Source organism: Micrasema longulum, unplaced genomic scaffold, assembly GCF_059751315.1.
Source record: "Micrasema longulum isolate JH-2025_06_02 unplaced genomic scaffold, ASM5975131v1 h1tg000470l, whole genome shotgun sequence".
NCBI lineage: Eukaryota > Metazoa > Arthropoda > Insecta > Trichoptera > Brachycentridae > Micrasema > Micrasema longulum.
Window position 1 is genome coordinate 4455 of NW_028277668.1, and position 13803 is coordinate 18257.

Consider the following 13803-nt stretch of genomic DNA (forward strand, 5'->3'; position numbering starts at 1 on the left):
TCTGACGAAGATGCTTTCAATTCTACGTACAAATATATACATTTTCGTAAATAAATATCGATTTTACTTTACGCCGTCTCTTCGCTATGAAGATAGCGCTCGTAATTTTACTGGTGGTGCTAAATACCTACATTAAAGATAAAGCTAGGACACAGCAAAATATACAGACGTGATCAGCAGGAAGGATTAATTACCTTGGTCCTACCACTCACTCAAAGCTAGCTCAAAGAAACTTTACCTTCCTGGCTCCGAATTTTTTTAATCAGCTTCCGGCGGACATGAAGAACTCCACAAGTGCCAATGTATTTAAGGAAAATGTTTATAATTGGTTGCTGCATATCGATAGGGACGAGGTTGTCAATCTTTTTAAAGGTCGAGATTAGCAATTAACAAAATGGACAAATCTGCTTTCCTTCCATACTTTTACTTAAATTTGCTTTTTATATATTTTGATATTTTTTCATTATATATTTTTGTGTTATTTAATTTTATTCAATCTTATTTGGCATATTATTGATTACTCCTATTTCGTACTACAGTGTATAATGAGTTTATAGAAAACATATCTCATTTATCAATTCAATTGTTTTTATATTTATATTATTTTTATATTGATTTCAATAATACTATTGTTCTTTTTTTTCAATGCAACTATATTTTACTATTATACTTTTATTTTTTTGGTTTCAATGATACTGTTAATCTGTATATTTGATTATGTAGGTATGAATCTAAATTTGTATAATTTTTTATTTACATTTTAATATTTATGTCTGATTATCTATATTTTTAAAATTGTATTCTTTGGAATTTTAATATTTATTAATTATACCTTTTTTTCTGGATTTTTATTATATTGCATCACATGTCATTATATTTTATTCTAATTAATTTTACTGTGTATTTTTTATTTGCTTGACACGGGCATAGCCTAAAATGCCTTAATAAGTTCACTTATATTTAAATTAGTGAAATTTTGAATGAATAAATAAATCAATATACCTTGCAGAATCCTATGCACCATTTAGATGTGGAGAAGCAAATTATTATTTACGAATACAAAGATTTACTTCTTCCTACTATCCGCATTTTCTTTCCGGAAAATGATCACACCACACTTGGAAATGTTTTGTTTGTCAATTCGTGATTCCGTTGCACTCGTAATGTTTCGATTGTCTTTTTTATGACCGGTGTTGTTTTATAAGTATATTATATCACGTGCTATTCATCGTGGCGTTGAATAATGTGTACCTAAACGACTTTATTGAAAGTTGTGTTCGGTTGTTAGACAGTAACGTAGTTAATAGTCGGTAGTCAGATATTTAGTGTTAGTAGCTCATCGTCCGGCGAGCGGAGAGCACACGATCTTGTTTGTTCGTTATCTGTTTAATTTCGTACTCTCGTACATTCACGTAGATTATAAACAATATTGACAATAGTTGACTTAATTTTCACGAATCCGATTTATATTAACAGCGTTTTGGTGGCAAATCTTACAATAAGTTGATGTGTTTAAATAAAACGCAGATAAGTTTTGTGATTTTGTAAATATTGTTGAGCGACAAGATGAATCAAAGAGTCTAAAGGTAGGAGAATTCTTATGTTTTTTTGTTGTTGTTACATATATCTTATTACCTATATGAAAACATAATTTTACAGTAACTTTGACTGTCCAACTAGGGTAAGTAACCCTGTTTTAAGTCACTCAAAACCATATAATTTTACTAGCCAAAAACACAATATTTATGTAGTATAGTGTTGACACAAGTTTTGTATCTGTAAAAATAAAAATAAACAAAATGGTAAAGTTTATACTTCATTCAAAAGAAAACTTTCATCATCATTATTTCCTTTCTGCACCTTATGGTGCATAGGGCACTGCATTAATAAACCAATCACAAGGTATCTTGATCATTTTGTTACATACAGGTGAGGTGATCAGTCTTACGCTTCAGGTGCCTGTCCAGTATTATATATTAAATGTTCTAGTATAAAAACACATTGTTAAATAAATATTTCGTGTCAACCATCGTGAATCGAACTCGAGACCTCTTAGGCAAATGCGCGGGCTACTGTTTCACGATGCTGACAATTTGTTTTTACGTTACTTTAACTGTTTTATTTGATTAAGTCTTTGGAATGAAATGTCAAGTAGACAAAAAAGTGCATTTTCCACATCTCTTCTGTTCGTGTTCAATCGAGGGAGTAAAGTTGCCAAAGATGCTCGCGAAATTCGCGCAGTGTACGGCGAAGATGCTATGAATGATTGACAAATTTGTTGTATTTTTATTTATTTTTTATTATTATTACTAATAGACAGGCGCCGTGGCGCAGTTGGTTAGACGGCTATCTGTGAAACTGGCGTCGCGGGTTCGATTCCGGCCAGTTGCAAGAAAAAAATCCAAGCAAGATTTTTTTCTCAATTGGTCTGGGTGTTGTGGTGTATTTTTCATTACCTTCTTCCATATCCCCTCTATCCCACCTGCTGACAAGCCTCAAAATAGAGGCTTAGCGGGTTATTCCTTTAAAAAAAAAAAAAAAAAGATTTATACCTATACATACATCAATATTTATTTTTATGGAATATATAAACCCTAGAGTATTTTAACATTAATATTACATTATGTTATGTTATTATTTATCTTACATGGCTCAGTCAGTTCTAAGATGGAGATTTTTTGTAAATATATCAATGATTATTTCAACAGAGATGAACAATATTTCGGATAAGAGAATATGGAAGTCTAAGCTTACAACCGGTCATTAGCTGTTTTAAGTAGCCATTCATACTGTGTAACATCCACCCATCTGACTATATTTGAGCATCCACAATTCTATTACGTTCTTTTAAAATATATCCTAATTGATTTATGGGAATGTAATTCAACGTATTATACTTGTAAAAAACTTTGTGTTATATGATTTATAAATTAAAAATTAAAAAATGTCCTAACAAGACGAAACTCGTCACATTTATTTTTAAAAAATGAATGTAGAATTAAATCCAATAAAAGTGCTTTATTTTGGATACCTTACCAAATTTTTAAACAGACAGTCACATACAAACACGCGTTTTGGCTGAAATAGTAAAACGAGGACTGCCATAAATTATAAGAACAATAGAAGAATAACAAATTGAAACCTTCTCTAGGTATATTTATTTTTAGATTGCGTTTATTTAAATTATAATTTTAAATTCTCGCAAGGTTAACTTCTGTATATAAACATAGATATTTTCGTAAGCGTCAGTTCAAACGATAATATATATGTATGTAAAACTGCTAAACTACCAATTATACCATGAACATAATACCCTTACGTTGTAGATTAATTTTAAGATGTGTTTTTTAAAGTGTATTTTTGTAATTAAAATCCCATGTAAATATATGTATGGAAACTAAACAAAAAAATATAAATATATATAATGAACCTAAACGTAGTCTAAATTTCAAGAACCGTAATTTGCCGATCAAAAAAATAGCTTATTAATAACCTTTTTTTTAAAATGTTTTTTTTTATTTTCAATTTTATTTTATTTAGAAAACATACAGTGTAATTACATTTAGTTTTATAGTATACAAAATTATACATAACTCTAATGGACCAGTGAAGTTTCCATATTATATTATCATTATATCCTAAGGTTATCAACTAACTAGTTGAATTTTTTCTAATACAAAAAAGAAGCGAAAAAAACACAAATGAAATTAGTTTAAAAATTAAAATCAAAGTTAAAAAGTTATTTTTAAAGTTTGTTCTTAGTATTTACATAAATGGAAATAATATTAAATATAAAGAAAAAAACTTAGTGAATGTAATTAAAAGGTGAGAACAAATGAATAAAAAAAACATGCTCAAATGCAAGAATAAACATTTTTAAAAAGGAAATACATGTATATACATACATATTCTAAGGGATTCAAAAAAGAAACGAAAGAAAAAACTTTAAAAGAAAAAAAAGAAAAAATTAACTTAACTTAAAAAACATCTTCAAAATTAATTACACATAGTAAGAAAAGAAATACATTATTTTTAAAAGCAAAATTTAAAGTTATTAAAAAAAGTTTAAAAGTATGAAAACATTAATAAATTACAACAGGGATGGAGAATACCTTAAATAACGGAATATGGAAGTCTAGGCATTTACAGGGCTTATGACCTGTCATTGGCTGGTTTAAGTGGCCACTTTACACACTGTGTAACATCTTAATGACTCCCGAGGGGGTGAAATCCAGTCTTTTGTCTACGAGCATTTGGACAAACTCAAATATTGTATAAAAACATGTCAAGCGCAGCAGAGAAAAAAGAAAGAATAACAAGGATATCAAGTGTATCTTATAAAACTTTTGTTTTTATTAAACTTTTTTTGTTTTTGTTTTTTAATATCGGGATTTTGTAAGAACGGCATTTTAAAATGGCAAAATCGAACGATTTTCTTACGTTTCATCAGACGACAGCTTTAAGAGGAAAAGCGATCTGATTTTTCTTAGACACTAGAGCAGTGATTTTTTTACACAATATAGATATTTACCATTCGCGTGTCTCTGTATTAATTTTTTTCATAAATAAATAATTTTACAACTATATTATAAAACTCCCTCTCCTCCACTCCTCCACATAAAGTGGTTCCTAATCCCTATCTTTCATCCAGTGGTTTTCTTTTTGGTGAATCGTGTAAATAGATTCATTCACCTTTGTTTTTTAAAATAAATTTATGATAGCGGAATAATGAGTTAATTCTACAAACTGATAATATGAGGTAGTGGATGCAGCTAACAATCTATTAGAAATGTACTCAGACCAGAGAAAGTCAACATCTTTTTTTATTTATTTTTTTATTTATTTACAATTTTAAAAAACCCGTTAGGGTTACATTAGAAATTTTATATTGTCTAGTCATTTTATGTCTCGTCTAGTCTAGTTAGTTCAGTCATCATGTGCTTTTTCAGATTGATTTTAAATTTGTCTCCAGTAAAAGTTTTAAGTAGTAAGGTAAGTCGTTGTAGTGTTTAAGTCTATTATGTAGTATTTTTGACTGTCCTGTGTTTGTCTTTGCTTTTTTAATATGATAGTGTTGTTGTTGTCTGGTGTTATATTTGTGCATGTCAGCATTTTTAGCTAATATTATGTCGTCGTCTTGTATGTTTCCCAGTGTTTTTTTGTGCACAATTTTTAAGGTCTCAATTTTAGTCAAGTATTTTATGTCAAACTGGTGTGTTTGTTGTGTGTTAGTTTTAACAAGGTTGTATGTTAGTTTAAGAATTTTATTTTGTTGTATTTGTATTCTTGTTATGTCTGTCTTGTTACCAGTTCCCCAGAAGGCGATCATGTAACTCAATTTACTTTTGACATAGTCTTCGTACATCATATTTTTTTCCTTTCTCGGTATAAAATCTTTAATTTTGTAGAAGAGGCTATGTAGTGATGCCATTACTTTAGTTGAGTCCGTCTATGTGTTTTGTCCATTTTTATTGTCTGTCTATTGTGAGTCCTAGGTAAGTCACATGTTCTAGTTCTTTAAGAGTTTCGTTGTTTATTTTTATGTTCATTTTAACACTGACTAACCTGGTGTTGAGTCCTCGTCCTTGTCGGCGATCAGCTCACGCTGTCAGTGGAATTGGTGACCAGGAACACTGCGGGTACACAATTTTATTTGGAGGCAGCGGATGATGATGAACGGCGAACGATGATGAAATTTTTGCGGCGTTGTGCGAGTATAGGCGAAGTTATAATAAGTTTCACAAAATCAAAATTAGCCAACATCTACTAACATATGATTCTTCTGGCTGTAAACATCGTGACAAATTATCGGCTCAACCTCTTTTCATGTCTTATAAATATGTTTTTCCTCTTTATTTTATAACATCTTAATTGATCTTTCTATAATTATATTTGTGAAAAACTTAAACTAGATGTATGTACATTTTTTTTATATTTACATATTTTATCTGTTTTTTCTTTTTAATTTGTTTATTTTTCGATACATGTATATACATATAATTTTAATTACAAAAATACATCTTAAAATTAAGCTATAACATAAATTGAAAAAAATGCCCACAAAGACTTTCTTTGCGTCTGAGCGTGGGCCATTCCATATTTAATTATTAATAAAACTATAGCATATAAATATGGTATGACATGATCATGAAAAGAAAAGAAAAGAAAAGAAAAACAAAAGAAAAACAAAATTAACATATGCTGATATTATGAAAACAGGATTTATTTGCAGTATGCATTTTTTATTAAAAAAGGTGTCTATCTGTTCTTTCTATGCTAATCCAAGGCCTCAAACCTACTTTAAACCGTACCAGTGATTTAATGTTATGATTTATAACACGTTCTTTGTTTTTCCTAATAAAATAAAAATAAATATTTAAAAAAATTATCTTAAGAGAACTAGGATAATCCAAATAACCAAAAATGTGCTCAGTTTTATCTGCCGTCTTCGGACGGGCACAGAAAATTACATTTTGATTCTCTTTATAAAATAAAACGACAGAAAAACTATGTTCAAATACATATTTAATAAAATTGTCTGGCACCCCATATCCTCTTGAGGCTTTCTGGCGGTGACCGCAAGATATGTCCCAGCCAACCGCTACACCTCCATTTGATGACAGTTGACACCTGCGTGTCAGCTGCGTCCGCTATCTTATTTTTTTCCCGCGGGTAACAGGGTTAAAAATTCTTGAAGACAAACAATAAAATCACGAGTGGAATCCGGATTCTGAAATGAAGACCAGAATTGAAATTACAAGATCAACCTTCTATGAAATGCAAAAACTCCTGTGCACCCGAGATCTGAGACTAAGCCCAAGATGGAGAGCAATAAAAGCTTATGTATTACCAGTGTTGCTGTATGGAGTGGAGGGTTGGACTCTTAAAAATTCAACGATGAACAAAATTGAGGTCTTCGAACTTTGGCTGTGCAGAAGACTGTTTCGAATCACATGAACTGATTGTGTCTCGACTGAAGCGGTTTTAAGCATTATGAACAAAGAGAGGAAGTTACTGACCACTGTCGAAAGAAGAAAAGCTTCATACTTTGATCATATATTCCGCAGTGAGAAGTATGCCCTTCTTCAACTTATTATGGAAGGAAAGATAGAGGGCAGGCGGGGTATGGGACGGAAAAGAGCATCATGGCTCAGAAATCTCAGACAGTGGTTCGGCGTGCCGGATGCAGCAGCGCTGATTAGACTGGTCTAGGATCGTGATGAATTCAGAACGATGGTCACCAACCTCCGGTAGAAGCAACAAAAGAAGAAGAAGAAGACAAACAATCCGGTTTAAAGTGGTACTGAAGTGAACTGTGAAATTTTATGAATAAGCACTTGTTAGGATATATTAATATTTGTATTCAATTAGCATAAGTTATTCAGACATTGACTCTCATTTAAATCCAAACAAATAAAGCAATATTTTGTTTTTCAGTTATTCTAGTCTAGACAACAAAGCCTTCAAAGAAGATATAATATTTTTGAGTAATAACCTAATGGAGTCGCCTATACGGAGAAAAACCATTATATGACTATTGACCACGAAGTTAGCTATAGATTATAGCAATAGGGAAATGTCTATCACGTTTTTTTTACATTTTGAAGTAATAAAAGTCAATGTAATACTGTCCAGTAAAAAAAAAAAAATTTTGTCAATTATTAGTGGCATAAAAAATATTTTTGAATTCCCGCAAAAACGATCATTCCATTGGCCACGCCCCTAATGCCCCTAGTTTCTGACCATCCAAATTTGTTTAGAACATTATCACAATTCTTGACGTCACGGCTATCAAGGCCAAACGTGTTGCGTTTTTCTAGTGACATGTTTTTCTTTATAAACAATCGAAGACAACTTTGATAACTTCCGATTGTAATTTCCCTTAGATCTCCGATAACAATGGATGTAAACAGTTTGTGGGCCTCGTGGTGTACTGATCAGCGCATTTGCCTACCATTCAAGAGGTCTCGGGTTCGATTCCCGGCATGGTTATTTAGATTTTTATTTTTAATGTGTCCCACCGAAAAGTCTTTAGACTTAGTGGGTAAAAAATTGTAATGTGTATTTTAAAATATCAAATAAACGCTACTCTGCAGCACTGGAACTGAAAACGGTGTTTTCACACTACAATATTTAATGGTCCCTGGACTGGTACCTGAAGCGTAAGACTGATCTCTTTCCTTCATGTAACAAAAATAATCAAGATAGGCCGTGATAGGCGTACCAATGTAGTGCCCTATGCAACATTAGGTGCGGAAAGGATATGATGATGATAAACAGAGTTATCTTCAATTGTCCATAAAATACAATCGAATTTTCTGTTCGAAAACGTATATATCATTAGGAACTTATTTTTGAAACTTGTTTAAAACAATTACAGGTTACCTACTTAGAAACTCCAAATTTTCGTACAAATATACATATTTTGGCTTAGAAATTTCGATTTTACTTTTAAGGCAATTGCAGTTAACTTTATTAAATTAATATTCAACATTCACTACGGAAAGTCTAAATAACATATTTAAGGTTCATACAGTATACACTCTTTATAAAATAAATTCCATCATACAAATTTATAAAGAAGGTAAAATAAAAGAATTTGAGATTAGTAAGTCACTCGGGTACCAAAATAATATTAAAATTCCTAAATTCCACACAAGTCATGGTCAGAATAGCTTTGTCTTTAAAGGTGTAAAAAAATATAATATTGTCCCTAATTAACTAAAAACAATTAAACATAATATATCAATAAATAAATTTACAGTAAATCTAAAGAAATTTTCTGATCACGTGTTAAAACTGCATTAAATGTTAATTAGTATGAATGTGTGCGAAGGTTTTCACGGTCACTGTTATCAATATTATGTATCTTTTTTGGGTGATACCGTGTATGTTGGATTTGATCCGACGTTTCGGCTACCATTGCAGGAGCCATCTTCAGGGAAAACTGTGTGTTTTATAAAGAAATGTATGTGTTTATGTACTAGTAATTTGTACCGTGTCACAGTCAGCAGTAGGCACATTTCTAGTTTTGTAGGAAAGAATAATTATGTTTATGTACTAGTAATTTGTACTGTGTCGCAGCCAGCAGTAGGCACATATCTATTCGTTTTTGTCATATGTAGTGCTGGGAACCATGTTGAATTTAATTTAAGCCCGTCGTCATTGTTTATATTATCTGGATGTCTGTGTATTTCAATTGCCTCTTTTATTATTCGCTGACTGTGACACGGTACAAATTACTAGTACATAAACACATACATTTCTTTATAAAACACACAGTTTTCCCTGAAGATGGCTCCTGCAATGGTAGCCGAAACGTCGGATCAAATCCAACATACACGGTATTACCCAAAAAAGATACATAATATTAGTATGAATGTATTATTATTTTATGTTTTTTTCTTTATATATTATATGTTTTATTTTATTTTTCTCATTTTACTCGTATATTCAAAATTATATAAACTCTTTTAAATAAACAACTACAACAGTGTAAGTCACTCTCCAAGCACAAGAGTTAGTTTTTTTTTTGAGAGTTACAGTGATAACATTTACTAGATGTATAAAAGTAGATCTGCATAGAATTTTTATAAAACATGTACCTTTTATGAAATTTATTAATAAAAAAAGTTTTTTTTTTTAAAAACATAATTTTAAAACCTACGTTTGGTAATGCTTATTTTGAGACCTAGATTAATTATACCTTTCCCAAACTAAGTTCATTGGTTCGCATCTAATACGTCAAATTATTTACGGAAGGATCACTTTGCAGGTGAGTGGTTCCGTGCAGACGAATGCACTTGTGTGTACTGTGTACATTGTGCTGTCTCGGGTGACGAAAAGCAAACATATTCAGAAAGCGTTTTATTTTGTTTTATTAAACAAGTCAATTTATTTTTGTCGAAGTTCAGATGTCAGATGCACACGGAGTTTTTCAGGGCTATTGTGCCTTGTGGCATTCGTACTCTTTTCGAAAATTCTGTAGCATTGAGATTTAGCAGTACATGTCACTAAAATTGAGAAAATGCGTTAAGCATGCAGTTCCACTCTACGCGGTTTACGGAAGGTTGGGTGAAGATACAAAAATTAGTAAAAAAATATTTATTTCATATTTAAATAATAAAAATGGTTAACGTCGTAAAATTCGAAGATACTATTAGTTAAATAAGTACGTGTAGCGACGTGAAGGTTTGTTTTTTTTTGTTAATTCTAAAATATTTTAAACATGACTTCGGGCTGAGGAAGGTGTTGACTACATTTTTAATATGTATTGGTTAGAGGGAGTCAGAGAAATTGTCCGATGTAGAAGGACGTAAGCTGATTTCTTGTTTTACTAGTAATAACTTGGGACTTAGGATATAGAGATTTTGGTATTATTTATGTTTTTATTGTATATTTATTATTTACTTTGAGAATTAAAAAGCACACATAATAATAAAACTGTTATAACTTTTTAATATTATTATAAAATACATAATTTACTGCCTTACAACGGGAAAGCTATCACTAGTTAGGCAGTTTAGATGAACCACCAGCAAAATAAAAAATATATATGTTTACTTTTACTACTCAATTATTTTTTTGTACAAATAATTCATTGAAAATTGCTGTAATAAATATGAAAAATATAATAAAAATTGATCAAATAATCAAATTCAATGCTGCTAATAAAATTGACAAAATTAATGAAGGAATAGCGTCGAGATATTTAAAAAGCACAAAAAAATTATGAGTTCTTTCATAAATATGCAATACGAAGAGAATACTGGAAAATGAATAAAAAGCAATGTCCCAGAACGGCTTTATGTACAAGGGAATAGGCTGTTTGAAGAAATGCCGGAAAACATTTAAAAAATTAGAATTGCGTAAGTGTGTTTAAAATGAAATGCAATGAGTATATGTGTAAAAAATACTACTACTACCATCACGCAATTTCCCCGTAGGGGTAGGCAATGAGAATGGACTGCCACATAGATCTATCCTTCTCGCTGTATATACCAGTTTTACCATTCTTTCGACATCATTTTTAGTGACCCTTTCTTAATCTTATCAACTATAACTTTCTCAGATTTTCACCCTTCCCTAATTTCATCATTCATAACACGGTCATACATTGATTTCCCACTCATTCGTCTAAGAGACCACATTTTAACCGCGTTCACTGTGCTTTCATTCTTCCTCTGCCAGTTCCATGTTTCACTTCCGTACATAAATGTTGGGACTAAAAAATACTAGATTTAAATATAAAATAAGTTGTAAATATAGGTACTTGCGCATATGAAAGAACAGTTCAAATATTTATTTATTTAAAACTTTAAGTACAAATAATAAGTACAATTGGCGGACTTATTGCTAAAAGTAATATCTTCCAGCCAACCAAAAAACAGAATGGTCAAAAGAAGAGATTGGTCAAAATTTTGTACTAAAAAACTATAAATATATATCAAAAGATACATACATATGCTAAAATTAAATTTAAAAAAACCTTATTAACTAAAAATAAAAACTGTTTTTTAATTGGGAGATAATGTGGGATCAGATAATGAGTTTGGAAGGAGAGAAAAAGAGGAACTAAGGAAAAAAAAGGAATGAAAAAAAAAGCAGTATGAACTTAAGGAGTTCAGGGTTCTGGGGATATATAATAAGGTTTGAGGTGTTTCTTGAAGGTGGCTATAGAAGGTGCATTTTTTATATGAAGAGGTAGCTCATTCCAAAGTCTAGCAGCTTGAACGGAAAAGTTATTTGCTATGTCGAGGGATGGAAAGTGTTCTCTCCTGAGAAGAGCGAAGCAAAATACCATGATCAGAGAGGTAAATAAAATTCATAATCTTTGTTTTAGGAATATTCTAATAATGATTCAATACGTATAAATGTAAATATTATATTAGATTGTGTTGATCATAGAACTAAACAAGTATATTTTCTTTTTTTAAATGTCAAACAATGCAATACGATTTCATGACCAAATAAGTATGTTGTTACCTGCATAATGATGCGTGTACTTAATTATGCATCTGATTGCATGTTAAATGTAGGTAATAGAAAATATTAATAATTGCATGTAAGGACACAGAGTAAAACTTGGGTCCGACTTTGCCTCTATTTTTTTAATTAAAAAATAAGTCCACTTTTATTTAACCCATTTAGACATGAAATAATTCATATGGATAAAGGCTTTTGTATTTTTTTTTAAATATTGATAGCCCCCAATTAGAATAGTGTATATATTTTTGAACCGGGTTGTAATCCAGAGGTAGTATTGCGGACTCACGGGCCAAAAGTACGACGTTCAAATCCCACCTTACCACAACTCGATTTCCATTTTTCCAGCACAAGTTATTTACGACTAATAGGAATTGGTCTGAAAATTGAAATATTTACGTAAATAATAAGAACTCAAGTATTTCTCTTTAAAAAAAAAAATATATTTACGATTGAAATAAATAAAGAATCTATTAAATACGTTTATCTTTTTCTTAGATTAATGATATCGTAATTTGACATGTCTTTGTTTTCAAATTGTTTAAGGGAACGCAATTTTGCTATGTCTTAGATGTAGCTAGAATAAGAGTTTTTATATCAGGGCCCCGATTACAATGGGAAGTTAACAGTTATCTTCGATTTCCGACGGAAACGCAGTCCGACTTCTCTTCATGCAAACGCATTCCCCCCGTATTTTCTCTCTAGATTATGACACTATGTGATTTTTACACACTAGATATTTACTATTGACGTATTACTGTCGTTTCGATTTTACAAAAATAGTTTAATATGGAAACTAGACACAGTTTTATCTGCTGTCTTCGGGCGCACGGTATACACATAACACATATAACTATTTTTGAAAAACGCAAAACGTACCGATACTGAAAATTTCATTCTGATACTCTGTCTAAAAAAATTAACGAAATCGGTTGACTTTTGAGGTGCGGAAAACGGGACAACGTAACGTCAATTTTGTCTAATCTAACAGAAGGTCTGACATGCAGTTGTCTTTTTCGCACTGTATCGGGGAGGCAACGCAAGACAGTGACAGGAAAACAATGTTCGTATACCTATTTATCAACATTCTCTATACTCACAATTTATGTAAGCCGAAATAAAAAAATTGATATCAAACTTTCGATTGTGTTCATTTAATATATATATATATGAGTAAGTACTCAAATCTAGCAATAGCAAAGCATTGCCGGGTTCGCTTGTTGTTAGTAAATAATAATACATGAAACTGTACAAATGAAAGCAAAAGTTTCAAGGATGGATAGATTACCATCTGATACAAAAAAATAATAAATATATTTGAATTCGGTACAAAAAATATATCTCTCCCAGCCGAAATATGCAACATTTGATTTAATTTGGACATTTTTTTTAAATATGGAAAACAGATACAAATGCGAAAAGTGAAAAGATAAAACAATATTATTATATTAGGTAAAGTGTGTATATATTATATGTCAGTAATTGAACCATTCAATTTATTTATTTGACAATTGCAGACAACATTACTTTAGGGGTTGTTTAACTCATTAGTAATATGTACTGTAAATATTAGGTAGAATAACATAACGAATTTCAATTTAGACTAATGTGTCCAATGTCCATATTGCCAGCAGAAGCCGTATTCAGCAAACGAGTTTGCTTATTGATGGGTGAATTCTGACTTGCATTCGTATGGGTTCTGGGGTTCTGGGGTTCTGGGGTTCTGGGTGCGTAAAACAGTGTTTCAGAAAGGATTATACTTCCAGAATTTAGCTTATAAAAATGTTTCCCAAGGAAAATATGACGTCGAGATTCGAG

At 30.9% G+C, this 13803-nt stretch overlaps 1 protein-coding gene across 1 annotated transcript in view; it reads left to right on the plus strand.

The window, feature by feature from the left end:
- The first annotated feature begins 1330 nt into the window (after nucleotides 1-1330).
- Hexo2 (beta-hexosaminidase 2) overlaps nucleotides 1331-13803 on the plus strand; it is a 72671-nt gene continuing 60198 nt past the window's right edge. The window contains exon 1 of the mRNA XM_088226900.1: nucleotides 1331-1586. The gene's annotated coding sequence lies outside the window, so the exon portion shown is untranslated. The remainder of the gene's footprint in view (nucleotides 1587-13803) is intronic.